Source organism: Octopus sinensis, linkage group LG12 (assembly GCF_006345805.1).
Source record: "Octopus sinensis linkage group LG12, ASM634580v1, whole genome shotgun sequence".
Lineage (NCBI taxonomy): Eukaryota > Metazoa > Mollusca > Cephalopoda > Octopoda > Octopodidae > Octopus > Octopus sinensis.
This window is the reverse complement of record NC_043008.1, coordinates 21246899-21274210: the sequence shown is the minus strand read 5'-3', so window position 1 is coordinate 21274210 and position 27312 is coordinate 21246899. Positions and strand designations below refer to the sequence as shown.

The window sequence follows — 27312 nt, the reverse complement described above, 5'->3', positions numbered from 1 at the left end:
ACGCGGGTCCAAGTTCAGTCCTGATGTGAAGCACATCAGACAAGTTTCTTTTACTGAAGCCTAAACTTAAACTCTACAAAGACTGTCATATAGGTGTAAATGTGTATGTATGTGTCCAGGTGTGCATCTGTTTGGGTGTGTGTCCGTCCAGGTGTATTTGTTTCCAAGAGTGTGTGCTTCCAGATGTGTGTGCAGAGACCCATTTGTGTGGGAGAGTTTTCATGTTTTCATATCAGAACTGTTTGTATTTAAACTCATTGAGAGATTCATCAATGTTTTCTATGGAAAATGGGTTTGACATTGTTTCTCATATTTTACTTGTTTTGGTCATTGGACTGCCTCGAAGTATTTTAGCCAAGCGAATGAACCCCAATATTTATTTATTTTTCTAAGCTTGGTACTTATTCTATTCATCTATTTTGCCTACATAAACAAACCCACACCATTTACCAAGCAGGAGTGGGGGAAAAAGAAAGACATAAAGAATACACCCCACATATTCACACACACACACACAAAATGGGCTTCTTTCAGTTTCCTATTTCTTTATTGCCCACAGGGGGATAAAAATAGTGGGGACAAACAAGGGCACACAAACAGACTAAGTTTATTACATCAACCCCAGTGTGTAACTGGTACTTAAATTATCGACCTCGGAAGGATGAAAGGCAAAGTCGACCTCGGCAGAATTTGAACTCAGAACGTAAAGACAAGACGAAATACTGCTAAGCATTTCGTTCGGTGTGCTAACGTTTCTGCCAGCTCATCGCCTTTGACCTTTCAGTTTCCATTGACCAAATCCACTCACTAGGCTTTAATCAGACTGCTGTTATGGTAGAAGACACTTGTCTGAGGTACCATGCAGTGGAATTGAACCCAGAACCATGTGGTTGGGAAGCAAACTTCTTACCACATAGCCATGCCTGTGGTATCACTATTATATATTAAGAGTCTATAGATTGTCTCTATTTAGCTTAAAAGGAAGTAAACAAACACTACAATGATTAAAAGTTAAAATACTAAAAATGATATTTTAGTATCTAATTTACAATACTCAACAGGATAGAAAAAATATATATTTTTTCTGCTGATTCAGTATAATGCAACATCAATGGTGTTTTTTACCAAATAGTAAAAATTCTGAGTATTTTTAAATTAAATGATGTTGGCCTAGAAACATTTTTATATATTTTAAATAGAATTTATCATTTTAAAAATTTGGGTAGAATATTTTTAGATTTTAAAAAAATAAATGTATTAATTCGTTTTTAGTAATGAAACTTCACAAAGATTAAAGCTAAATATTTGAATTACTATTAGAAATTTTAAAACAAAAACAAAAAAAACCCCAATGATTATGTACTATTTACTTCCCAAATATTTCCATTTGTGACTGAAATCAAAATATTGAATTATGGTTTCTAGGTTTTTATTTAATTTAGGATTTTGATTGTTGAATTAAAACTACTCAAGTATAGAAATAACACTTAAATATTTGCTATGACTTAGCTATCTAAAACTGTGTACCAGCGATTCATTTTTATTAGAAATATTTAAAAATTATTCCAACAATAAACTGACATTTATTTTATGAAAATATATTTTGAAAGAATAGAATTTTAGAAAACTAGAAAATAAGATCAGATTTGTGTATAAAAATAATAACTATTGGTTCCATAGGAGTTACCTTCGGCAAAAGAGAAACACTAGATTTTGATGGATCAAAAGTAAATTTTTCCACAGTATTTTTTGGTCACTTTGTTTTGCAGTGTAGAAATATGTAGAATGAAGTCAACATTTTCCAACTTTCGGCATGGAATATTCTTCTCAATTGTTTTCCTTGGTAAATCAGAAGCTTTATGGTTTACCTTTGAGGTATTTTAGAATCATCATAATCATCATCATCATTGTCGACTGGGGTCTGGGAAGCCAGGAGGCTGCACCAGGTTCCAGTCTGATCTGGCAGTGTTTCTACAGCTGGATGCCCTTCCTAACGCCAACCACTCCATGAGTGTAGTGGGTACTTTTTACGTGCCACCACCGGCACAGGTCCCAGGGGAAGCTGGCAGCAGTCACGATTGGTTGGTGCTTTTTACGTGCCACCAGCACAGAAGCCAGTCAAGGAGGCGCTGGCATCGACCACGTTTGGATGGTGCTTTTTACGTGCCACCGGCACAGGTATCACAACTACAATTTCCATTTGATATCTATTTTGATGTTGATGTACTTGACTCAATAGGTCTAAGAAAAATGGAATGGTGAAACTATTTTTTTTGTTTTCTGAAAAAGCAACATTTTGGGACTAACAACACTTTTGCATAATAGCATCAATATAGGCGTAGGAGTGGCTGTGTGGTAAGTAGCTTGCTTACCAACCACATGGTTCCGGGTTCAGTCCCACTGCGTGGCACCTTGGGCAAGTGTCTTCTACTATAGCCTCAGGCCAACCAAAGCCTTGTGAGTCGATTTAGTAGATGGAAACTGAAAGAAGCCCATCTTATATATGTATATATATATATATATATATATATATATATGTATGTGTATGTGTTTGTGTGTCTGTATTTGTCTCCCCAACATCGCTTGACAACCGATGCTGGTGTGTTTACGTCCCCGTAACTTAGCGGTTCGGCAAAAGAGACCGAGAGAATAAGTACTAGGCTCACAAAGAATAAGTCCTGGGGTCAATTTGCTCGACTAAAAGGTGGTGCTCCAGCATGGCCACGGTCAAATGACTGAAACAAGTGAAAGAATATATATCTACCAGCTTACACAAACACATAATTCGCCATCACCCTCACTGTACCCCTATTTTCCCATTCCAGCCATATACAAGAATACAACACGGCTTTCTAATTGTGCACCTCTCAGTGCTCTCAGGCCTAAAACCATAAATACTTTTGCACAACAACAAAGAAGCCTGGAGTGCTGTTATCGGTGCCAAATGAGGAACAAATTAATGGGAATCAGGAAGAGACTGTGATTTCTATAAGAGGTAATGCTTTTGATCATCACGACCAACTATAAAGTCTTTTGTGAAAATAAGCTTGTGCAGACAAATGGAGTCTGTATCATATGGAAACATAACACACACAGAGTACATGCATGCACACATGCACACACACACACAGAGGCACATACTGCTCATAGACGCCCGTGTATATATACACACACACACCACACACTATACATACACACAGGTACACCACACACATACACATACATGCACACATACACACAAACACATGTATGAAAGTGACAGACAGACAGACAGGTTATATGTGGTAGCCATATAAAACAACATGAAATAGAAATTTTAATTCAATTACAACACAGTTACTCTCTCTCTCTCTCTCTCTATATATATATATATATATATATACATACATGCATACATACATACATATATATACACACACACACATACACACACACAGACACACACACACACACACATATATATATATATATATATATATACACATGTGTGTGTGTGTTACTTCCTTTCAATAATAAACTTAGGCCACGATTCATACCCACCGTATATACCCATTCCCCCTGCAATTCCGTCTGCACAACAAGTGACTTTTGCTTGCATAATTACCTTTATTAACACCTAGACAACTTTTCTGGCTTGTATTTATGAAGCACGGGGGAAGAAAAATTTTCCAAGGTGCCAACAAAATTAATTAAGCAAATAAACTTGTACGTCGGTATGTATGCAATTAATTATCATGAGTGCAAATCAGAGAGAGGAAGAGAGCAAGGAGAGGGGCGGAGGGAGAGTATAAATGCAGTTCCGTTTTCTTATCGAAATTTTCAAGAGACACTTTCTTGTTACCAAAACTAAACAGTAAAATAAAGACATAAAAAACTTATTAGGGGGAGTGTTTTGGTTTCTTTCCAAAACCTATAAAAGTTCATCAAATGACAAATAATAATCTTGGCATTCAGCCAGAACAATTCTGATGAGGAAGGATTTTGTTTAAAAGCTCTGAAAATTGTTATACTGTTAACCCAAGGATTTTTTTTGCCCCCCCCCCCATTTAAAGCTGGTTATATCTATATTTGATTAGGACTTTAAAAACAAAATAATGGCCTTTATTTTTAAGATGCAGCACGGAGTTTTGTCAGTGAACAGGTCGCGGTCTCAAAACGACGAAAATATTTTGACAAATTGAATTTAAATGTTGAAGTGAATCTAACGGTTTTGTGTGTTTCTTAAATGGCTTATAAACACCGTCCACGCTGCAATTGTTTTCGTTCCAGCACACAATCTCAGATCAGGTCACTTGCTATGCAAGTACATCTCCATAAATTTTTTATTTGTTTTCACTTTATTTTTGCAGGTATTATATCTTTTTCATTTACAACATTAATTATAAGTTGTTATCACCCTCAGTTATCAGTGCCATGAATTATACAGTAGCAACTTAGAAAAATAAACTCATTGTTTCAGATAATTACCAAGATTTTAATTATAAGAAAGAAAGACACAAGTTAACTATATAAACTACAACATAATTGAATGTACACAACTTCTAAAACTAATGTTTTAACCTTTTAGCATTTCATCTAGCCATATCCAATCAAATATTCTTTTCTACACTAGGCACAAGACCCGGAATTTTGGAGGAGGGGGCCAGTTGATTAGATCGACCACAGTATGTAACTGGTACTTAATTTATCAACCCTGAAAAGATGAAAGGCAAAGTCGACCTCAGCAGAATTTGAACTCAGAACGTAAAGACATGAAATACAACTTAGCATTTCACCTGGCGTGCTAACGTTTCTGCCAGCTTGCTGCCTTTAAAGTTAATCTTTTCTTCTCTAGGCACAAGGCCCGAAATTTTTGGGGAGGTGGGGCCAGTTGATTATATCAACCACAGTAAGCAACTGGTACTTAATTTATCAACTCCGAAAGGATGAAAGGCAAAGATGAACTCAGAACGTAAAGACAGACGAAATACCACTAAGCATTTCGCCCAGTGTGCTAACGTTTCTGTCAGCTCGCAGCCTTATCCAACCCAAATATTCCACACGCTTTATATTCAAACTGGCCAGATCCAGCCTCTCACACCTATCCTATAATGTCATTCTAAAAGCCAAAGTTGCCATTGAGTGAAACAAAACTACCTAAACTACCACAGACAATATCTTAACAAAAACTGGTGTGGTATAATGCTTCTATTAATTTTCAGGTAGATACAAAAATTATTCTTTTGAGACTGAAAAAATATCACAAAATACATGTTAACCACAGAAAGTTCTTCATTGACCAAATTCATACTCTTAGTCACCATTAAGAAGTTAGAAGAATGGCAGACCTTCCTCATTTTCAACTTCATTGAGTTTTGGAAAAGAGTCCAATAGTGTCATCAGGAAAGGAATTTTGAGATTATTCCACCAATGTGGAATCTGCAATATGCTCATTAATACTCTTTTCAACAACAATACAAAGATGCCCATAGTCCAGTAATATATAATGATAGATTGTTGAAATGTTTTAAAGTAAAGAATGGAGTGAGGCAGAGATGTTATCATAATCAACATTGTTCTTGGCAGTAATTGGCAAGGCCATGGATCAAATTATGCAGGCTGATAGAGGCAGCAGAGCAGATCTAAATTTGGAGACAATGTTTATCTGATATTCTAGATATGTTTAAGTTAGGCAGGAAAAGTCCGACAGGTCAATAGTGATAGTGGTGAAAAGTGGAGGTTGGGTTAATGTTGGAAATAATAAGAGTATCTCCAAGTAAGTAATCATGATCGGTGGTGCTGTGTCATTAAAAACAAGGCCTCGAGATTCTTTTATGCCATAAGCTTGGCAATAATATATGCTAATTTCCACTCAGTTTGGAATACAAAGATTTTAATGTCAAATTAAAATGACATAAATGAAATGTCAGCTGTCATAACTAACTAAATTAAAGCAAGTTTACACAGATTTGGTATAAAAATGTTTCGGTAATCTTTAAATATTTTATTCAAATACAGAAAAATAAATACAATTTATGTCTGTCAAACCGTCTTATTCTACTATTATAAAGTTTAATGAGTCAGTAAGTAGGATGATAAACACTGACTATAAACACAGAATAATTTGCGATAAGCTATTCCAAAACATTCAAAACGCTTTTTAAATTTCAAATAAGTTTCAAATTTATTATCCGTGCAATTAGTTTGGTAATTTGTCACTGATTTGCTAACTCCATTTCATAACTGAATCAACTCAATATATAACCTATCAGAACATCATCATCATTGTTTAAAGTCCGCTTTCCATGTTAGCATGGGTTGGACGATTTTGACTGAGGGCTGGCGAACCATATGGCTGCACCAGGCTCCAATCTTGATTTGGCAGAGTTTTTACAGCTGGATGCCCTTCCTAACGCCAACCACTCTGAGCGTGTAGTGGGTGCTTTTTACATGCCACCGGCACGGGGGGCCAATCATGCGGTACTGGCAACGACCTGGCTCAAATCCTTTTACACATGCCTCCAGCACAGGTGCCAGTAAGGCGATGCTGGTAACGATCACGCTTGAATGGTGCCCTTTTACGCGCCACTGGCACGGAAGCCAGTTCGCTGCTCTGGCAACGATCACACACAGATGGTGCTCTTGGCACCCTACTAACACGGGCACAAGTGCCAGTAAGGCGACGCTGGTAACGATCACACTCGAATGGTGCCCTTTAAATTCCACTGGCACGGAAGCCGGTTAGCCGCTCTGTCAATGATCACGCTCAGATGGTGCTCTTTGCACCCTGCTAGCACGAACGCCAGTCATCAAAACATGTTGACTTTTTTTATGTACAGGTTGCATTGCTTCTTACGTAACTGCCACGAATAATGAATTCAAAGTGCCATAATTGTTGAGGCTGTATTTTCTTTAACTTTGTCATTGACAGGTTGGTTGGTTAGGCCAGATCTGGAGAGCCATAGGACTGCAATAAGCTCCAACGTCAGCTTCGGCATGGTTTCTGTAGCTGGATGCCCTTCCAAATGCCAACCCCTTTATAGTGTGTAGTTGGTGACTTTTTCTGTGCCACCAGCATTAGTAGAGTCACCAAGTAACTTTCAAGACAGGAAAACAACAAGAAAAGGAAAAGCTCCCTCATCTAAGTGTTGGGAATGGGGGCAGGGAAATGGCCTTATACCATGTGTTGGGAGGTTTAAAGTATCACAGAAGGTCATGCACAGATGCCTTGCTACAGAGGAGATACATGGTTGACATATATCCTCTACAAATTCTTTGATCTATAAAATATTAAAGACACACTGAAGCATTACATTTGGCCAACCTTTTGTTTAAACAACTCCTTTAATATTACAAACAACCTACTGACTCCTTTCAGACCATTCTGACCTTTTACAAGCAAATCTATAATAAATGTAAATTTAATTTCTGAACTCTTTCTCTCTAGTCTTCTGTAGGTGTTTCGGGGTGAACTCATTTGACTCCTGGGCTCCAATCTTGATTTGGCAGAGTTTCTACAGCTGGATGCCCTTCCTAATGCCAACCACTCTGAGAGTGTAGTGGGTGCTTTTTATGTGCCACCGGCAAGGGGGCCAGTCCGGCAGTACTGGCAATGACCTGGCTCAAATCCTTTTACACATGCCCCCAGCACAGGTGCCAGTAAGGCGACTTTGGTAACGATCACGCTCAAATGGTGCCCTTTAAACACTCATTAAACACTAAACATAACTCAATATTCTTCAGATTGTTTTAAAATAAAAAGAGTGTTTACAGGAAAAACAGAACAGAATCAGTATCCAATTAATTAGATTCTAAGTATTAACTTAAATACTAATGGTTGTGAATTAGAAAGTAACATGACTTTTATCCTCAAGTTAATTATTTACTGAGCTTATGATTTCTCCCTTAACGACTACATTTTCCCTACCACCCACCCTCAAGTTAATTACTCTCTTTTACTTTCCCTTTTACTTGATTCAGTCATTTGACTGTGGCCATGCTGGAGCACCGCCTTTAATCGAGCAACTCGACCCCGGGACTTATTCTTTGTAAGCCCAGTACTTATTCTATCAGTCTCTTTTGCCGAACCGCTAAGTGACAGGGACATAAACACACCAGCATCAGTTGTCAAGCAATGCTAGGGGGACAAACACAGACACACAAACATACATGCACACACACACACACACACACACACGATGATGATGATGATGATGATATATATATGTGTATATATATATATATATACATATATACGACGGGCTTCTTTCAGTTTCCATCTACCAAATCCACTCACAAGGCTTTGGTCGGCCCGGGGCTATAGCAGAAGACACTTGACCAAGGTGCCACGCAGTGGGACTGAACCCGGAACCATGTGGTTGGTAAGCAAGCTACTTACCACACAGCCACTCCTGCACCTATTAGATGGTAATATTATTACAAAGAATGTCGAGGTGTGTGGTTTAGTGGTTATGGTGTTGGAGTCATGATCCTAAGATTGTGATATCAATTCCTGGACTGGGTGACATGTGCTCTTGAGCGAAACCCTTCATTCTACGTTGCTCCAGTCCACTCAGCTGGCAAAAATGAGTAATCCTGCAACTGACCAGCGTCCCATCTAGTGGGTTGATATGTACGCCATGGAAACCTGTAAACCAGCCCTTTGAATCTGTATAACTCGGAAAAGATTTTAAGGTGGTGTCCTTGGTCTTCATCAATGATATTGGACAAACTAATAATATGTCAGGTGGAGTACCGATGAGCTCATTACTAGTACTTACTTTTTCAACTATGGTTTAAACAAACAAAAGCCGACACACCAAGATTTAGAAAGATAACTATGAATATACCATACTAGGAAAAATAAACTCTTGTTCAGATTTCAATTCATTAAGATGAGAGTAGAATAGTCAGATTTGTGGAGATTATACACATTTTTATTAAACAAAATAAAGTTTTGAAAGTCCTGGCATGTAAAAAGACTGTTGTGATATACAAACCACAAATAATAGTGAAATACCCCAAAATCTGAAGTAACCATCCCTCCCTCCCCACTACAATCTTAATGGTATCTAACTACTTAACCCTGTTGTCAAGAATAAACTGCTTTTGTTTCAATTAATTTTGAAAATATTGAAAAATTTAGCAAAATAACTAAGCTGGTACATTATTTACATTATTTACAGATATTTGTCCTAATCTCGTTTGTTGTTAACACGTTTTAGCTGATATACCCTCCAGTCTTCATCAGGTGTCTTGGGGAAACTTTGAACCTGGGTTCTCATTCCTAAGATATTTTTCAATGTTATTATTATTATTATTATTATTATCATTATCATTATCATTATCATTATCATTATTATTATTATACAGGTCACTGCCTGGATATGGAACTTGGAATCTTGGGGTTAGTAGCCTACACTCTTAACCACTACGCCATATGCCCTTGTACATATTTCCACATCTCTTAAATGTAGAACTAAGCTGGTGGTTTGAACATAAATCAAAGGGATATTTTGATAGGTGTGACTATGTCACGAGGAGTCTGCTTCCCAACTACATAGTTCCAGGTTCAATCTTAGTGTGTGATACCTTAGAAAAGTGCTTTCTACCATAGCCCTGGGTCAACCAAAGCCTTAAGAATGGATTTGGTAGATGGAAGCCAAAAGAAGTCTATCATACATATACATGTATAGGCGCAGGAGTGGCTGTGTGGTAAGTAGCTTGCTAACCAACCACATGGTTTCGGGTTCAGTCCCACTGCGTGGCATCTTGGGCAAGTGTCTTCTGCTATAGCCCCGGGCCGACCAATGCCTTGTGAGTGGATTTGGTAGACGGAAACTGAAAGAAGCCTGTCGTATATATATATATATGTATGTGTGTGTTTGTGTGTCTGTGTTTGTCCCCCTAGCATTGCCTAACAACCGATGCTGGTGTGTTTACGTCCCCATCATTTAGCGGTTCGGCAAAAGAGACCGATAGAATAATTACTGGGCTTACAAAGAATAAGTTCCGGGGTCGATTTGCTCAACTAAAGGCGGTGCTCCAGCATGGCCGCAGTCAAATGACTGAAACAAGTAAAAGAGTAAAAGAGTAAAGAGAAAAGAGAGTATGTATATATATATATTATATATATATATATATGTATAGTGGTGTTATTGTCTCCTTGCTTTGACATTGCATGATAATCATAAATGAGTGTTACTGTCCTTTCTTTTCCAATATTCTGTGAAAACATGTCTGGCCAGGGGGAAATTTACCTTATATGGAAATAGGTGAGGGTTGATGAGAAGAGAGCACCTGGCCATAGAAGATCTGCCTTGATAAGTTCCATCTGACCCATCCGAGCATGAAATCATCATCATCATCATCATCATCGTTTAATATCCGTTTTCCATGCTAGCATGGGTTGGACGGTTTGACCGGGGTCTGGGAAGCCGGGAGGTTGCGCCAGGCTCCAGTATGATTTGGCAGTGTTTCTACAGCTGGATGCCCTTCCTAAAGCCAACCACTCCATGAGTGTACATTAAAATGACAAGGACAAAGACAGTGGCAGTGGTGGGATGTCTTGGTACCAGGGTTGGTCTCAGGTGTGGTGGTATCAAAAGAGTAAGACAACGGAGATTACAAGTCTAGAAATGATAGACTGTGAAGCAAAAGGAGATTAGACAAGGGCTACAAAGGAGACATGCCGTATCTAGTATATGACGATAGTGTATGTCGGCTCTATATATTTGATTAGCTAAATTCCGTACAGTATATCTACACACTGTGGTGTAACGATATCACATCATTCATCATAAGCAAACTAATCAATATTTTCTTAGCAATGTGTCAGTTCTTAATTCAATGGCTGAGCTACTTAAAATATGCACAATCTAACAATCTATCCTGGAGGGTCAACCACTTGTCAAGGAGAGGTATCATTATAACACACTGATCAGAAAATTTCGGACATAGATAGCTTAAGAAGCTTGATGAAATTGGGATGCAATTATTGGAAGACGAGAAAGGATGAGTTAATCCCTTTAATTACCAATGTATAAAATTTCAACAGAGGAAACATGAAAGACTGGCAATCTGGCGGAAAGAGAAAAACGAAAAATCTTTTTAAACCATAATTCAATATACACCTTTCATTACTTCTCAGTATATATAAACATTATATATACCGAGAGAGAGAGAGAGAGAATGACAGTGAGACTAAGAGAGAGAGAAATGAAGACAGAGAGAGAGAGGGGGAAGATAAGGCAGGAGAGAAAGAGAAATGAACTTCACGGTTATCACATATGCCATCACAATTCATTGTTAATGATACCAGCATGCTTTATCACATACAGCATTTCCAATGATACCGAATAGAGCAGACAGTTTACAGAAGAAAGTATTCAAAAGATGAGACAAAGTGAGATGAAAAGAAATAGCATTTTCCATTGATTATCAATGAATGCATAAGCAAAATAATGTTTGCGGAGTTCCACAATAGTTTAATGCCAGGAAAGTTGGACAGTGGAGCGATAAAGACATTACGATCACACATACATACACACATATTCGTTTATGCATATATATATATATATATATGTATATGTGTGTTATTGTCTCCTTGCTTTGACATTGCATGATAATCATAAATGAGTGTTACTGTCCTTTCTTTTCCAATATTCTGTGAAAACATGTCTGGCCAGGGGGAAATTTTACCTTATATGGAAATAGGTGAGGGTTGATGAGAAGAGAGCACCTGGCCATAGAAGATCTGCCTTGATAAGTTCCATCTGACCCATCCGAGCATGGAAATCATCATCATCATCATCATCATCGTTTAATATCCGTTTTCCATGCTAGCATGGGTTGGACGGTTTGACCGGGGTCTGGGAAGCCGGGAGGTTGCGCCAGGCTCCAGTATGATTTGGCAGTGTTTCTACAGCTGGATGCCCTTCCTAAAGCCAACCACTCCATGAGTGTACATTAAAATGACAAGGACAAAGACAGTGGCAGTGGTGGTGATGTCTTGGTACCAGGGTTGGTCTCAGGTGTGGTGGTATCAAAAGAGTAAGACAACGGAGATTACAAGTCTAGAAATGATAGACTGTGAAGCAAAAGGAGATTAGACAAGGGCTACAAAGGAGACATGCCGTATCTAGTATATGACGATAGTGTATGTCGGCTCTATATATTTGATTAGCTAAATTCCGTACAGTATATCTACACACTGTGGTGTAACGATATCACATCATTCATCATAAGCAAACTAATCAATATTTTCTTAGCAATGTGTCAGTTCTTAATTCAATGGCTGAGCTACTTAAAATATGCACAATCTAACAATCTATCCTGGAGGGTCAACCACTTGTCAAGGAGAGGTATCATTATAACACACTGATCAGAAAATTTCGGACATAGATAGCTTAAGAAGCTTGATGAAATTGGGATGCAATTATTGGAAGACGAGAAAGGATGAGTTAATCCTTTAATTACCAATGTATAAAATTTCAACAGAGGAAACATGAAAGACTGGCAATCTGGCGGAAAGAGAAAGAGAAAAACGAAAAAATTTTTAAACCATAATTCAATATACACCTTTCATTACTTCTCAGTATATATAAACATTATATATACCGAGAGAGAGAGAGAGAGAATGACAGTGAGACTAAGAGAGAGAGAAATGAAGACAGAGAGAGAGAGGGGGAAGATAAGGCAGGAGAGAAAGAGAAATGAACTTCACGGTTATCACATATGCCATCACAATTCATTGTTAATGATACCAGCATGCTTTATCACATACAGCATTTCCAATGATACCGAATAGAGCAGACAGTTTACAGAAGAAAGTATTCAAAAGATGAGACAAAGTGAGATGAAAAGAAATAGCATTTTCCATTGATTATCAATGAATGCATAAGCAAAATAATGTTTGCGGAGTTCCACAATAGTTTAATGCCAGGAAAGTTGGACAGCAGAGCGATAAAGACATTACGATCACACATACATACACACATATTCGTTTATGCATATATATATATATATATATACACATTCTCATGTGCGCATGCATACACACCATCATACAATACTGTTAACAGACAGGACATTATGAAAGATTATATATATATTATATGCAAAGAAACACTTGGTCCTTTAGTCTCTTTGTAAATTTTGCTAACAAAAAATAAATATTTATATAGATATGCATATGTATGTGTGTGTGTGGGGGGGGTACACACATATATATGCATATGTCTGTGTGTATATATGTGTGTGTGTGGGTGGATGGGTATGTGTGTGTACTTGTGTATGTGTGGCTATATGTATATGCATGTATGTATACACGCATGCTGTGTGTATATATATATATATATATATAGATAGATATAGATATATATACATATATACACTTACACGTATATGTGTGTGCATATATACACACACATATATAAATGTATGTGTGTGTATATATATATATATATATATACATATATATATGCACACACACACATAGACAGACAGCATGCATGTGTGTATACATACATGCATATATACACAGCCACACATACACAAGTACACGCACCCCCCCACACACACACACACAAACAATTGTCATTTACGCTATAACCAATACCAATACATTAACCGTTTCACGAGATTCAGACGTACACTTTTAATATAGGTGACTAGGTCTTTGTTGTCCTCGCTTAAATAAAAATTTGACAGCATTAATTCTGATATATTTGTTGCAGCAGCTGATTGAAACAGTGATACCAACGTGATTTATTGTAGTTTTGTTATCTATTGTTTACTTGAAAGTGAGCAACAGCGTTGATCAACTATGAGAACATCTACAATAGCGATGCCTAACATTGTCTATGCTCAGCATCTCCAGGGTAATGTTTGATTAATTTTTGCACCCTCGACAAATTCCTTATCACGCTTGAAGATGAAAAAAGCCAAGTAAATTTTCTAAATGCTAATTTAATTTCTTTTTTTTTATTATTGAACCGCAGTGCATTGTGTGCAAACAACCTGAACTCAAAATGTCTTTTGACTTAGTGCATAAAATTCCAATGTAAATGTAGCAATTAGATTTTTAAAAAAAAAGAAAAAAAAAACTGTAAAGAGTGAAATTAATCACAATTATTAAACATGAAATTCAATAACTGCTTTGTTCCTATTTTCCATTCATAACTTTATATAAAAAATGCTGTACTTTCTTGCTGATAGCAACCCACAGTTTTGAGTGCAAATTCAGCTGATTCGAAGACTTTGTCTCTATTGACAAAAGAACATAAATTCAAATTCACACGAGTTGTTCATTGCAAATAGATTGGACACAGTTTTTCATGATGGAAAAATCTATATCATCATCATATTATTATTATTATTATTATTATTATTATTATTATTTCTTCTTCTTCTTCTTCTTCGTCTTCCTCTTCTTCTTCTTCTTCTTCTTCCTCTTCTTCTTCCCTTCTTCTTCTTCTTTGTTGTCGTCATCATCATCATCATCATCAACATCGCCATCATCATTATCATCTTCTTCTTCGTCATCATCTTCTTCTTCTTCTTTGTTGTCATCATCATTATCATCTTCTTCTTCCTCTTCTTCTTCCCTTCTTCTTCTTTGTTGTCGTCATCATCATCATCATCATCAACATCGCCATCGTCATTATCATATTCTTCTTCTTCTTCTTCTTCTGCTTTATCATCATTCAGTGTTTAACATTCACTTTTCCATGCTTGCATGGGTCAGATGCAATGAAGTGCCTCGCTCAAGCACACAGTGCACTCCCAAGTGCAGGAATTGAACTCATGAACTTATGACCCTAAGCCAAACAGTCCAAAAGACGGCCCACATGCCTTCACATACATCATCATCATCATCATCATCATCATCATCATCACTTAGCATTTGCTTTCCATGCGGACATGGGTTATGTGGTTTGACTGGAACTGGTAACCCGGAGAGCTGCACCAAGTTCCACTTTGGTTTGGCATGGTTTCTACAGCTGGATGCCCTTCCCAATGCCAACCACTCCAAGTTATGTATTTACATATTACATAAAACCACTTAAATGGGTCTCAGTGATCAGCAAAAGTGCACTTGTCTATTTCTACACTATCAACCCTCCCAAACATGGTGATCTGGGGGTATTCATTATCACTAGCAAGGAAATGTCTTCACAGAAATGTTCAAATTATTATAGACATTTCTTATAATCATTCACTGAAAAATACCTAGTTGCATAGTTTCTGTTTTCCAGCTGGTGCCGTATTTATCAAAACTTAGTAAACACCCACAAAATTATTAACCGTCGCACCAAAAACCACCTTGAGCACCTTTTGGGTCTCCATGTGTCTAACACACAATGGGCATGCCTACAAAGTCATAAAACAGCACAGCTCCCATGACTTTCAGAAATATATTTTTTCACATTCAGAGTTGTTGAAGCATGGTACAAACTACTTGCACCAGTTGTTAGTTGCTGAGACATTGCATCCTTTAAAACCTCTATGCTTCCTGAAATTCGTCAACACTACACCTGATATCCCCCCTCCATACGCATGCACACATGTATATCATGACTCATACACTGTTCGCCTTCCTGACTTTTGTACATAATTCTATGTACTGTACATGCACCTTTGATGAGTTGTAGTACACCTGAGCACTATACACAATAATTTCATTATTATTCTGTTGTGTCTAGAGAGAATCATTTTCTTTTTGTGCCTTATAATTTAACACACTCACTGGTAAAATTTCCGCTTATTTCTTATCTTTATTTTCCTAAAATTTTCATTGCATCTTGCAACCTTTTCAATACAGAAAGAAAATTACTCTCCCCAGACACAACAGAATATGCTTCAACACATGAACTCATATAAAGAATCTTGCAAACCAAATCCATTATTATTATTATTATTATTATTATTATTATTTAGAATTTAATTAATTTAAATAATTTAAATAATTCCCTAATATGGACACATATTAGCTAAGATAAGTGGCAGTCTCACAAACGTAGAAAGTTGTTCCCTCTAATGGCAACAAGGGACATCTCTCTGCAAATGGGACTGTAGTAAGGCAAGGACAATCATCATCATCACCATCATCATCATTCACTCTGAGTGTAATGGGTGCTTTTATGTGCCACCGGCACAGGTGCCATTTGCATAACACTGGGGTGTGTTTACATGCCAATTTGTGTGATACCTGTATCTGCCATGACTGTGATTTTGTTTAGCTTGATAGGCCTTCTTCTCAAGAATGACATAATACCAAAGGTCTTGGTCATTGCCTCCATGAGGCCCAACACTCAAAAAAGGCCCAACACTCGAAAGAGGCCCAACACTTAAAAGAAGCCCAACACTTGAAAGAGGCCTAATACTTGAAAGAGGCCCAATACTCAAAAGAGGCCCAATACTCAAAAGAGGCCCAATACTCAAAAGAGGCCCAACACTCAAAAGAGGTCCAACACTCGAAAGAGGACCAACACTCGAAAGAGGTCCAACACTCGAAAGAGGACCAACACTTGAAAGAGGACCAACACTCGAAAGAGGACCAACACTCAAAAGAGGACCAACACTCGAAAGAAGCCCAACACTCGAAAGAGGCCCAACACTTGAAAGAGGCTCAACACGAAAGTGGAAATTCTATGGAATCTAGAGAAAAAAAATTAACAAGGAATGTATGAAGTTTTGAGGTGTGTAATGTTAGATGTTAGCCAAGACCATGACAGAGAATGACTGGGCCTTTAAAGATACCAGATAATATGTGCAACAGACTAGAATCACTGCATTGGTGCAAATATGTGATGTACAATGACAACGAATGTTGCGATAGAAATGGCAAGAACTGCTGGTGAAGGGTGGCCATAATGGAAGAAGGTGAAAGGCAGGAAGAAATAGTGAAGTCTGATCTGAAAATGCTGGGTCGTGAAAAGACTAAGATGATTAGCAAGGTACTATGGGATAGCTGGGTCATGAAAAGACTAAGATGATTAGCAAGGTACTATGAGATAGCTCAGGCCAACTCAAAACAGCATGGTAGAAAAGCTGTTGAAATGATGACTATGAAACGATGATGATGATGATGATGATGATGATGATGACAATGATAATGATGATGCCACTGTGACTATGCTGACACCGCCACCACCAACAATGCCAATAACACCACTGTGAGCCCCACCGACAACAACCGCACCACTGCCACTGCTGATGATGATGATGACAATAAAATGATAATGATGATTAACCACGGAACATAATCACTGCAATCATGCTGTTAGCAAGTCGGGCAATAAAATTTGTTTATCAGGTTAGTGAAATATAAATGAGATAGTCAAAGTTGAGGAATTGGTAAGAATAATGTTGTGTTATTGATAGCAACATAAAGAGGAAGGCTGAGATAAACTAGACATAGAGTTGATGGTGCCGGTAACAGTATAGTGGGGACGTAATTAAGTTTGTTTAGAGTGAGGGAGAAAGAGACTTTTTCTGTTCGTGCCAGCCAAACCTAGTACAGCATAGTACATCCTTATGCAACAGCCGGAACACAAATGATAGTAAGGATGACAGATGAATAACATACTTCAGTATTGGTTTCTTACAGTTAAGCACATACTAAAACAATTGTAGAAATGACTAGAACATAAATATATATATATGTGTGTATGTATGTATGTATGTATGTATGTATGTAAGTATATATATATATATATATAATATATATATATATATATATATATATATATATATATATTATATATATATATATATAATATATATATATATACATATATATATATATATATATATATATATACATACATATCTATCTAAATATATATTTAGATACAAATATGTATATATATGTATATATATATGTGCATGTGTGTGTGTGTCTGTGTGTCTGCTTGTGAGTGTATTTTAATGCATTCAAGTGTAGGTTACCAAAGAAAACAAACATTAAATAACAGAAGTAAAGCATGAGATAAGAATTCATTGAAAGACGTTAATTATTAGAGAATTACTTAAATTATGTTTTAAGTAATTATCCAAAGAACCAAGATTGTGCTGTCAAAAACAGCACTTTAAAACAACCAATAGGGTCTCGGATAAGGAGATTGCAGTATAATGTGATACAAGAAAAGAAAATGTTTTCTGGAGACAATTTAGGATATTTTGGATAACATTATTATCCCGATAATACAACCTTACAACTGAGGTCAAAATTGTATCACATTATAACAGAGGAAGCATAGTTTTATATTTATGAAGAGATAAAGTTTGTAATTTTCTTTTTTTCTATCTACTTTAGGTTTTCTGAAATGGGAAACCGAATTTGTTATAAATCAGTTTGTCAGTGTTTGTGTGTGTGTTTGGTGTGTTTGTCTTTGCATGTATTTCTCTAGCTGTTTGTGGATATAATCAATGGAAATTAAACTAGTTTTATTTCATGACTAATCTCTATATAGTATTTAACATAACAGATACAGATAATTGCTTCCAAATATCATTATTGTTGCACAAGTAAAAAACTTTCAGACGATCTTCTCAAGTGTACCACTTATACTAAATACTAAAAGACTTGCTAAGTGAATTAGAACCATAACATTTCTCCAAAACTGTCGTGCCATGTGTGGTAAAAAAAATTTATATATAACTAATGCAGGAAAAGAAAATCTATTTTACAAGCAAAAACATTGATAAACATTTGTTTATTGTAAATATATGAAATTAACTCCAGATAATTGCAGAAAGTTTTTATGATTACAGAACAAACAACTTGAGAAAAACTATTATTTTTCTCATTAACAACAACCCATCTCAGATGTTAAGATATTTATCAACTTCTGATAAAAAACTAGGGTGAGGAATATAAAAAGATATCATAAACATCAAATTACCTTTCTTTTAAATCAGTGATTCTCAACCCCTTTTTTGCCTATGGTTCCCTTTGAATCTTATTTTACTCTGCTGGATCTTTGTAGCCCTTTGATGTTTTAAAAGATCCCATTATATTTTTATGATTAAATATTATTAGCAGCTGTATGAAAATTTGTTAAAATATGTTGTGCATTATACAAGTATGGCCAATTTATTGCAGATAAATTTTAACAAGAAAACCTTTTATGGACCCACAAGGGTCAAGTGGACCCATGTTGAAAACCACTGCTTTAAATCATGGTATTGTGACAAGCAGATAAGAGCAAAGAGCTTGCAGGTCAGGAATAATCCAATCTAAACTGACACCAATGGCTGAAACACAAATCATAAAATTCAATCAATAACACAGAAAAATTCAATTAAGATTCAAGGATCCTTTCAGAGTAACCATGACCTTGTATGCCCATCTCACAATAATAAAATTTGATAAGGCTGTAGTAGCCCACATCAATGACTACAGATTCTCAAGAAGATAAAGATTCTTCAGAAGGGAAAATATAGCACGAACAAGTAAACAAGTAAAATCTTAGTAAAAAGCAATTGACCGAATCCCCAAAACTGGTGCCAAACAGAGGGCTATAGTTTGCAACAAGCATTGAATGGATTTCTTACTGAAACATAAAATAAATTGAATATTCGGTTAACAAACTTTAAAGAAAGAAACAGAAATAGAGGAACTGAGAGAGAAAGTTTTACATGTGTTGAAGAAATACAAACAACTGAAATGGATTACCTCTAAAAAAAATAATGTTAATCCCTTCCAGAAGACTCTGGCATGTATTTGTATTTAAAGACAAGGGTAATGCTGGTGATGGAGACACCAACAAACTGAAAATTCTCATAAATGAAGGTACCAATCAAAAAGTTAAAGAAACAGAAGGACCAGTATTGGGTTCAAATTTTGGCATAAGACCAGCAGTATCAGTGGAGGGCATAAGTCAATTACACAAACCCCAGCATTCAGCTGGTACTTATTTTATCGACTCCAAAAAGATGAAAAGCAAAGTGGCCCAATTTTGATTTCAAATTTTGACCCAAGGCTGGCAATTTTGAGGGAGTGGATAAGTCAATTACATTAACCACAGTATTCAACTGGTACTTATTTTATCAACCCTGAAAGGATGAAGGGCTAAGTCAACCTCGGTGGAATCTGAACTCAGAATGTAAAGACAGAAATGCTACTATAACCAAAAAGTTAATGACTAAAAACAAAAACAAACTTTTCCCTTATCAATATAGTCTGTAATAGATTCTATTTTGCACAACTAACAGTTAGAATCACTAATATATGCAAAAGCATGTTGCCATGTACCTATGTGTGTATTTTGATTTTGCTGTAATTAATTCTGTTGTCGATTTTATAATCTACCATACAATATTAAATTGATTTTACAAAGTTAATGATAACTTGCACAAAAGAGCTGTTTTGAAAAACAAAATGAAAATTATTGTTTTATTTTACTTGGCAACCATTCTTTAAAAAATAAAAAATTTAATTTGAATTCAGAGTTTCAGCATGTTATAGATACTCAAACAATCAAACAAGTAATCATAACAGTACTATGTCTTACCCCCCCACCACCACCACCACTATCACACACCCCAGATTCCACTTTAAAAACTATATTTGATGGTGTAAAAGATGCAAGGGCATATTAGATGCACCCCAATTTCAGCAGCGTACATAGGAGAAAAACAGTTTTTAGTGCATTAAAGCATGTGGGAAACCCAATTTTGTATACAAAAGCTGAGGTGATTTTTGAGACATTTTGGTCAGGGGAAAGGTGTGTCTTAAGTACCATGAAATATAGCACTGTTTGTTCTGTTGTTCTTCACAGAAAGCTCTAAATCCCTGGAATTTCTTCCCCATATAGAAGAAGTTCACAATGAATAATCATTGAGAAAAGAAATAGCATCCAATTTTTTTGTTGTTTGAAATTTTTTCTTGTCTTTTACAAGGATGGAATGCAGTCTCCATGATCTTTTTACAGGGACTCCAAGACTGAGAGAAGTAAGGAACGTATCCTAAAACAAAGTGTTAGTTCAACTGCTTGCAACAGAGTGGATTCTGCAAAAATTCCCAGAGATGCCAGGGGTAATAGTGGTGTTAAACAAGGTAACAGATTGTGTCTAGTACCGAAATAAACAATGGTGGGATTTGAAATCTTAGTGCAAAGGGCTGAAACAGATATTGCAAAACAACTGGTCTGATGTTCTTACAGTTTTGCCAACACATCACCATGGATTGCTACTTTTCTATCCCCACCCCCCAAAAGGAAGGACAGCAACATTGACCTCGGTAGGATTTCAATTCAATCATAGAATTGGAACAATGAAACCCTTGGCAATATTCCATGCTTGAGAAGATTCGTCAAGCCAGGTGAAATCATAGTTGTGGCTGATGCCAGTGTCACACAACTGGCTCTAATGCTGGTGGCACATAAAGAGCACCCATTACACTCTTGGAGTGATTAGCATTAAGAAGGGCATCCAACCATAGTAACCACACCAAATCAGACTGGAACTCGGTGCGGCTCTCCAGCTTACCATTCTCAGTCAAACCGTCTAACCCATGCCAGCATGGAAAGCGGGTACTACATGATGATGATGATGATGATGATGATGATGATGATGATGATGGTGGTGGTGGTGATGGTGATGATGATGATGATGATGGTGGTGGTGATGATGATGATGGTGAGGAGGAGGAGGAGGGGAGGGGTGGAGGGGAGGAGGCGGAGGGGAGGAGGCGGAGAGGAGGAGGCAGGGAGGAGGAGTAGGCGGAGAGGAGGGGGAGGAGGGGGAGGAGGGGGATTTTGATTCTACTCAATGCTCTAATGACCCTGCCAGTTCACCAGAGAGTATTGGCAATGGTGCTAATGATGCACCCATTACACACGATTTAACAGATTAACATGTTCTTTGTTGGTGCTCCATACTTCGGTATTCTATGCTATTATCATACACAAAAATATAACAAAACATTCACACACCTCATATTAAAGTAAATCGTCTCTCAGCTTATAACACCAACATTTTCTTATTAAGAAGCAAGAATTCACTGACATTCAATATTTTATTGCTATTCTCTCACACTTACAGACTGGCTTGCCTTATGAACTTGTTTTCATTGTATTCATTACGTTACAAAAGAAAGAAATATATAAAGTCGTTAATGAAATATTAAAAAAAAAATTGCTACCACTTTCCTTAAGTAAATAATTATGTATTTTTGTCAAAATTATATCAATAAATACAATAAATACAACACCATACAATAGTATGGCAGTTTAATGAAATCAGAGAAAGATAAAGAAAAAAAAAGGAAACGATATAGAAATGAAAAGTTAAATACAAAGAATTAAATATCATAACTACTAAATTAAATTTTTGTTAAAAGGAAATTATATTGACATTTGAATAACAAATAGTCTATTGTTTGGTAATATTTGTATGTAAACACACCCAGACACATTTATCTGGAATATTTTGTTGAAGAAATATTAACAAAATAAAGCATGGAAAAAAAGAGAGAGGGAGAAGCAGAAACAGTGGTGTGCTACTGGACTAAATGTCTTAAAATATCTAATATTTATCTTTATATATATATAGGCGCAGGAGTGGCTGTGTGGTAAGTAGCTTGTTTACCAACCACATGGTTCCGGGTTCAGTCCTACTGCGTGGCACCTTGGGAAAGTGTCTTCTACTATAGCCTCGGGCCGACCAAAGCCTTGTGAGTGGATTTGGTAGATGGAAACTGAAAGAAGCCCGTCGTATATACGTATATATATATATGTGTGTGTGTGTGTCCGATGCTGGTGTGTTTATGTCCCTGTCACTTAGCAGTTCGGCAAAAGAGACCAATAGAATAAGTACTGGGCTTACAAAGAATAAGTCCCGGGTCGAGTTGCTCGATTAAAGGCGGTGCTCCAGCATGGCCGCAGTCAAATGACTGAAACAAGTAAAAGATATAAGATAAAAGATATATATATATATATATATATATATATATATATATATATTATATATATATATATATATATATATATATATATATATATATATATATATATATATTATATATATATATATATATATATATATATATATATATATATATATAAATGGATCTTTCCTTTTCCTATGTTCCTGAAGAAGAGCTCCGCTCGAAATGTAAAGCCCTCCTTCTTCCCTTCCTTCCTGAGTGTCCAATAATACTATATTTGTTCCACGTCCTCGCATTATTGTGTTTTGTCTTTGTGTTTTCATGTTTGGATTAACTTTATATATAATATATATAAATACATACATACATCATCATCATCATCATCGTTTAACATCCGCTTTCCATGCTAGCATGGGTTGGATGGTTCAACTGGGGTCTGTGAAGCCAGAAGGCTGCATCAGGCCCAGTCTGATCTGGCAGTGTTTCTACGGCTGGATGCCCTTCCTAACATATATATATATATATATGTATATATGTTATGTGGGAGCTTAGAAATTACAATTTGGTTGGGTCTGGTGTGATGTTAGATCATTGGGAGTAAGGCACCCTTTAGCTTTTGTTAAAGCATGCCTCAAGGAGAAAGCAGAACAAGAAGTTGAACTTGGTGGATGATCTGGGATTGAACATTAAGAGAAGAACTCCAAATTTAAATCTTCTCTGCCCTTAAGTATCCAAGACAAGATAAAGACTTTAAGCTAACCCATCAGTAAATAAGGCAGAAGAAAGAGAAGAACTGAATTCCAATTGTTCGTATATCTCCCAAAGAGAGTATAAAAATGCAATGAATGGGTTGTGACTGGTTCTTGACCTTCAGCCATGATTATGGAAATACTTATTCAATAATTATGGCAATAACCTGATGGCTATGTAATCGTAACAAGTATCATGGGACATAGCTGTGTTCTCTATAATCTTTGCCTGCAACAGATTTTCATTATCATTCAGAACTATTTCCCTTTATTTATGTCCACTGGAAAGTCATGAGAATTACGATTCCTTTAATATCTTCCTTCAAAAATCAATATAGCTAAACACTAACAGGTGGATGACATTATTCAGTATGGGACGCCCTGAGTGAATTTAAGATTTATTTATGTTTGTTTCCATTTGGCCCAGTTTGTTGCATAAAAACTCATGTCTGTGAATACTGAGTCCATGCTTAATTAGACAATGAGGTCTGATTAATAAGTATCCTGACTGTTGCCATAGTAACAAAGCTAAAGCATACAGAGTAAAGCTGCTTGGCACATATTGACCTTGACTTCTTATTTCTTTATTGCCCACAAGGGGCAAAATATAGAGGGGACAAACAAGGACAGACAAACGGATTAAGTCGATTATATCGACCCCAGTGCGTAACTGGTACTTATTAAATTGACCCCGAAAGGATGAAAGGCAAAGTCGACCTCGGCGGAATTTGAACTCAGAATGTAGTGGCAGACGAAATACCTATTTCTTTATTTCCCACAAGGAGCTAAACACAGAGGGGACAAACAAGGACAGAAAAACGGATTAAGTCAATTACATCGACCTCAGAGTGTAACTGGTACTTAATTTATCGCCCCCGATGAATTTGAACTCAGAACGTAGCGGCAGATGAAATACCTATTTCTTTACTACCCACAAGGGGCTAAACACAGAGGGGACAAACAAGGACAGACAAATGGATTAAGTTGATTACATTGACCCTAGTGCGTAACTGGTACTTAATTTATCGACCCCGAAAGGATGATAGGTAAAGTCGACCTCGGAGGAATTTGAACTCAGAACGTAGCGGCAGACGAAATACCGCTAAGCATTTCGCCCGGCGTGCTAACATTTCTGCCAGCTCGCCGCCTTGACCTTGACTTCTGCTGTGCATGTACACTACGTTTTAACATTCTAGCTCACTTGTCCTGTTTATAGCAGTGCTTGGAAATAATGTGTGTAATGTGTGATTGTCCCATTGACCATGACAGAAAATGTTGTCATGGCGATACGTACTCAGAGGCCTAGGCAAAGTTGCAGAAAGTTTGTGGAGAGGAGTTTATTAGCCACACACAAGTGTACGGGTGGTTCAGATGTTTCTAAGATTGCTACAAAAATGCCAATATTGATGATTGTTCTGGGAAACCTGCAGTCAGTAGAACTGCAAAAAACATTGCAGATATGCATGCAGCTTTGAGGGGAAATTGTCAAATCACCATCGGTGAGTTGTCAGAGGATGTGCAGAATAATTACGGTTCAGTTCATTCCATTATCACTGAAGATTTGGGTATGAGATGCATGCCTGCCAAGTTTGTGCCAAAACTGCTTTCAGCTGACCAAAAAGACACTCGGGTTTCAGTTGCACAAGATCTCCCTGATTGTGTCAAGAATAGTGAAAACATTTTAAAACTTTGCGTAACCCTCTGAGCAGGTATCACCAAGCCTTTGGCAAAATCTGATGCAGATTCTCGTCTCAACTTTCTGTGTCATGGTCAATGCAGCAATCACATGTTACACACATTCCTTCCAAACACTGCTGTAAACAGCGAAAGTGTGCTAGAACATTAAAACTTAGTGCACACGCACAGCAGAGTTTGAGGTCAATCTGTGCAAAGGAGCTTCACTCTGTGTGCTTTAGTGTCATTACAATGGCAACAGTCCGGATACTTATTGATCAGACCATGTACACCACAGCATCATGATTATTCACATGCTCAGCTAGTCTAGAAACAGCTGTAAGAAACTCTGTATATCTACATTCTCTATCTAAATTAAATGTCTTGTTTATATATATATATATACACATACACACACACAGATATACTCATACATACACACACATTTATACATATGCATATATATATATATATGTATATATATATATATATGACAGGCTTCTTTCAGTTTCCGTCTGCCAGACCCACTCACAAAGCTTTGGTTGACCTGAGGCTTTAGTACAAGACACTTGCCCAAGGTTTATATACATACATACATATATATATATATATATATATATCTATATATATATATATATATATGCATAGATATATGTGTATATGTGTGTGTACATGTGTATGTGTGAGTATATATATAATAGAAAGAGAGGGGGAGAGAAAGTGAAAGAGAAAAGCATGGGTAGACATGAACTGGAGGGGATATAATGATAAGTATGTCACATGGATAAATAAATATATCTTCACTTCTCATACATCCTGACTTTAATGGCTTATATATACACATATGTATATATACCATAAAAAGTCAGGAGGTATGAGAGGTGAGTAAATTTATTTAACTACTTGTCATCTTTAGGATTACAGCTGTTTCACAGCCTTAATTATGTAATAATAATTTCGGTGTTTAAACAAATTATGTTTACATGTCTGCACTAAGATGTATGCAACACATTATACAATATAGTTGAATATTCACAAACCAATGTAGATAATTTGAAGCATTGGTGTAACTGCAATGTTCTGGTGATCTGATGAGCCAGCTTTCTGTACCTGCCATGATTTGTGAACATACAATTTTACTGTATAATGTATAGCATGCATATTAGAGCAGACATGTAAACATATGCTCCAGTATGGCTGCAGTCTAATGACTGAAACAAACAAAAGATAAAAGATGTACACTGGAATTATTATTACATGAAGAAAGCTCCTAAGGATGACAACTGGTTAAATAAATATATTCACTTCTTATACCTTCTGATGCCTCATGATAAAGTTTCATTGATAGGATCTCCCAGATTTCAACTGCATGGAACTCCTCTGTATTGGATTACTATGTGGCATGTTAGCCGAGTCCACTGAAGGAGCTTTTTGTAATAGTCACACCATTATACGAATCCATACATTACACTACACACACATAAAAACACAAACACACATACATATATAATATATGTATATGTATATATATATATATGTGTGTGTGTGTGTATAATTAAATATATATATATATATTTATATATACAGGGAGAATTCACAAAAAAACAAAAGACGAAGACAGGTGGTGTAGAAAACAAACAGATGTATTAGTATAACCCTCGGGAATTGAAAAAGTCTAACGTTTCGAGCCTAGGCTCTTCCACAGAAAGGAGCACAGAAAGAAACAAGTAGAGAAACAAGGAGAGAAAAAATGTGTGTAGTGGCTAACGATCTATCACGGCGAAGGATATATATATATATATATCCTTTCTTTGAAAAACAAAATAGTGTCAGGAAGGCCAAGCGTGGAAAAATGGACTAAAACGTAAGAAATAAAAACAAAAACGAAAGAATATATATATCATCATCATCATGCAATATCTGTTTCCTGTGCTGGCATGGGTTGGATGGTTTGGCAGGAGCTGGCCAGCTGAAGAGAAGCCCAGGCTCCATGTCTGTTTTGGCATGGTTTTTACA

General features: G+C 36.6%; 1 protein-coding gene across 1 annotated transcript in view; it reads right to left on the bottom strand.

Moving 5' to 3' along the window:
• LOC118765693 (uncharacterized protein PB18E9.04c-like) overlaps nucleotides 1–27312 on the bottom strand; it is a 206946-nt gene that overhangs the window by 25432 nt on the left and 154202 nt on the right. The window lies entirely within an intron of this gene.